This window comes from Vipera ursinii, assembly GCF_947247035.1.
Source record: "Vipera ursinii genome assembly, chromosome: 3".
Taxonomy (NCBI): Eukaryota; Metazoa; Chordata; class Lepidosauria; order Squamata; family Viperidae; genus Vipera; species Vipera ursinii.
In genome coordinates, this window is record NC_139516.1 from 202,019,119 (window position 1) to 202,022,614 (window position 3,496).

Genomic DNA, 3,496 nt, shown 5'->3' on the forward strand with positions numbered 1-3,496 from the left:
GAACAGTTAAAAGAGTTGTTTGCATGCCTGGTAGTTGCAACTTTGTCTTTCCTTGGGATCTCCTCATATCCTGAAGGAACATACCCAAAGTCCTTGATCCTGGATTTTTGGACCCCTCCTTTCCGCACATTCACTAATTCCTTCCAGTGGTCATGGTGACATCATCACAAGAGTAGTAGTAATGGTATATGTGATGTATGAGAACTACTCAGTCATGGCCAAATGGAAAGGACTCTCAGTATGAATAGCGGAAAACCCTAACCTTCTTTTACATCTCCCTGGTGGCTCCTGCATTCGGTGTTTCCCCTCGCTGAAGTGTCAGTATTCAAATACCCAACATGGACTTGTCACCTTTTTTGCAAATTTGAGGTAGCCAAAGAGAGGGGCTTTCCAGCCAAATTGTTTGTTCTTAGTAAGCTAGCCTTTAAATACATACCTTGTGGGTTAAAACTAAACTATGAATAGTCATTTAAGCAGGAAAGCTTTTTTTTTTAAAGACACAATTAACATGCCAGGTTAGTTTCTGAGAAAAGAAGAAAACTCCACCCCACCGCCCCAAGTTTTTTAATCTCCTCAGGTAATCAATGTATTTATTTTTTCCCCCAGCATGACTGAATTCTTGTCATCCAACCCAGTTCTCTCCTTCAGAGAACTGAGTTTTGACGGATCATAAAAGTTCTAGGCAAGATTGCATCTCCTGGCCTTCAAAAGAACTTTGTGGTCTGCGGTTTCAGAAGTTGGACAGAAAGATAGAATCAAAAGGGGGAGAGTAAATTACAATACAGGTAGTCCTCGACTTGCAGGAGTCTGTTTAGTGGGTGCTTGAAGTTACAACAACACCGAAAAAAGTGATTTATGACCATTTTTCACAGTTGTGACCGTTGCAGCCTTCCTATGGTCATGTGATTTACATTCGGCTACTTGGCAACTGGTTCATATTTATGACGGTTGCAGTGTCCCGGGGTTACGTGATCCCCTTTTGCGACCTTCTGACAAGCAAAGACAGTGGGGAAGCCAGCTTCACTTAACAACCGTGTTACTAAGTTAACAGCTGCAGTGATTCCTTTAACAACTGTGGCAAGAAAGATGATAAAACGGGCAATATTCACTTAACTACTTAGCAATATAAATTTGGGATTCAATGGTAGTCGTAAGTCGAGGACTATCTTTGTACTCCGTGTACAATCTGTGGTACTTGTTAAATGTATACTCAGACATTCTCCCCATGGTATACAACTGGGGTCTCCAAGCTTGGCAACTATAAGACTTGTGGACTTCAACACCCAGAATTCTTCAGCCAGCCATGCTAGCTGGGGAATTCTGGGAGTTGAAGTCCACAAATGTTAAAGTAGCCAAGGTCAGACACACACACACACACACACACACACACACACACACCGTGGTCTACAACCAAAGTTACTTCCAATAATCTTTAGAAGGGCAGCCAAGAAACGTCAGAAAAGCTTCAAATTACCTGCAAGATGTATTTTCCCACACTTGGGCCCATTGAGAAGGAATGAACAGAATAATGGTAAGTTTTCCTAGGCTTCAGATTTAAGACCTTTCACATGTATTGACTGGATTTCCAGAGGAACAAGTATGTTGTTCTGGACTGCATCCAAGTCAAGAATTAATAATTGATTAGTGCCAACTTAGTGCCCTCCAGGTTCTCTCTTCTCTTCTCCTCAGCTGAATGTAATATAGTATTCTTCCTAGTTGATGAAATTGACAGGATAGCAAGCCAGCTGTCTTCAGATATTTTGAGCTTACAGCTCTTCTAAGCTCCAGCCAACAAAGTTCCAGTGATTGGAACTTTCCATATCTTTAAGTGTATCTCCTTACTTTTATCACAAGAGGTCTTTCATCTTCCTTGAGTTCCACTGGTTCCCTTTTCGGATAAATACCATATTCTGAAGTAAAGGCAGAGATTTCGCAGCATTGGGCTTTCTCTGTAGTGTCATTATTTTCCTCTAATCCTCCTTTTTAGTTTCTCATGGAACCCAAGTTAATAAGTTCACACCTCTTGGTATTTTTATTCAGCAATTTCACACCGTAGCCACTCTCTGAAAAGCCCTGGTATGGTGCCATCCGTTTAAGATCAGTTGTTGACTGATCAATTGGATTTAAAGTGTTTTGAACTCTACTGCAGCTGTAAAATCTTCAGTTGAAAAATGGCAGCCCACGTCCATAATTCCAACCTAATGTTAATGTTAATGTTAATTTTATTTGTATACCGCCCTTCTCCCGAAGGACTCAGGGTGGTGAACCTAAGGAGGAAGGGAAGTGGGTCTCAGAAAAAAAAAGAGAACTCTTGCACCAATAAGTTAAATATAGCATAGTTTTCAACAAATCACGGAAAGGAGTGAGAAACGTTGCTATCAAGACCATATTGGAGCTGAATGGCTTCACAAGACAGGCAGGTGTTACTGGTTTCTGATTCTTGCCAATCAAATATTAACTGTTTTTTTTTTCTTTCTGTTTCTTGTGAAACTGGACATTTATTCTCTGTGAGATGAAAAAGGGTATTTCTGCTGGATGATAAACTATGTAGCACCAGAGAATGAATGGGTAAAAGAATCAGTGATGTAGTGGCTGGTTAAATATAGAGGCAGAATTAGAATCTAAGTCACAAGATCTTGGTAAACTCCTGTTCCATTTTCTTTTAAATGGGGGAAATCTTGTGTTTCTTTTCTTCTCCTTAACAGAGAGAAATTACAAGTGCAGTGAAGATCAAGCGTTCTCCAGGCCAGACCCAAACCGATAATCTACATTTTAGGAAAGAGCAACATTCAAGTGCCAAGGATGACCGTTGGATTTTTGAATGCAAAGTAGTTTGTGAGCACGTTAATTGCAATCATTACTACAATAAAGCATATAAAAAAATCTTGGAATGTTTTTTATACAATGCCTTTTATACAAGTGTTGCACGTTGCCTAAATATTCCTTTGTCAAACAAAAACCAGGTTCATGGATAGGTTCACAGCTAATGAATAGGATGACGGGGGTGGAGATGATGGAAAATCGTGTCTTTCTTGGTGCCCAATACAGGTGGTCCTTGACTTACAAGAGTTCGTTTACTGACCGTTCAAAGGTACAACAACACTGAAAAAAGTGACTTAACAACCATTTTCAGACCTTTGCGGCATCCTCGTGGTTCAGACATTTGGCAACTGACTTATATTTATAACAGTTGCAGTGTCTCAAAAGGTGATCCCATGATCAGTGTAGTGATCTTGTGATCACCTTATGCAACCTTGTGACAAGCAAAATCAATGAACGACTGTGTTACTAACTTAACAATTGCAGTGTTTCGCTTAACAACTATGGCAAGAAAGGTGGTAAAATGGGGCAAAAGTCACTTCACAGGTGTCTCACTTAACAACATAAATTTGTGGTTCAATTGTGGTTCTAAGTTGAGGACTACCTGTACATTCTCTGTTCCATGTAACTATCATTGAATCTTAAGTCAATGGGCCCCATACATATTTGAAGAAAA

At 40.0% G+C, this 3,496-nt stretch overlaps 1 long non-coding RNA gene across 2 annotated transcripts in view; it reads left to right on the forward strand.

The window, feature by feature from the left end:
• The window catches only part of LOC310638789, a 26,283-nt gene extending 23,418 nt beyond the window's left edge, over window positions 1–2,865 (forward strand). For both annotated transcript variants that reach the window (XR_014492180.1, XR_014492181.1), the window contains one exon: window positions 2,706–2,865. This is a non-coding gene — a long non-coding RNA (uncharacterized lncRNA). The remainder of the gene's footprint in view (window positions 1–2,705) is intronic.
• The last annotated feature ends 631 nt before the right edge of the window (window positions 2,866–3,496 follow it).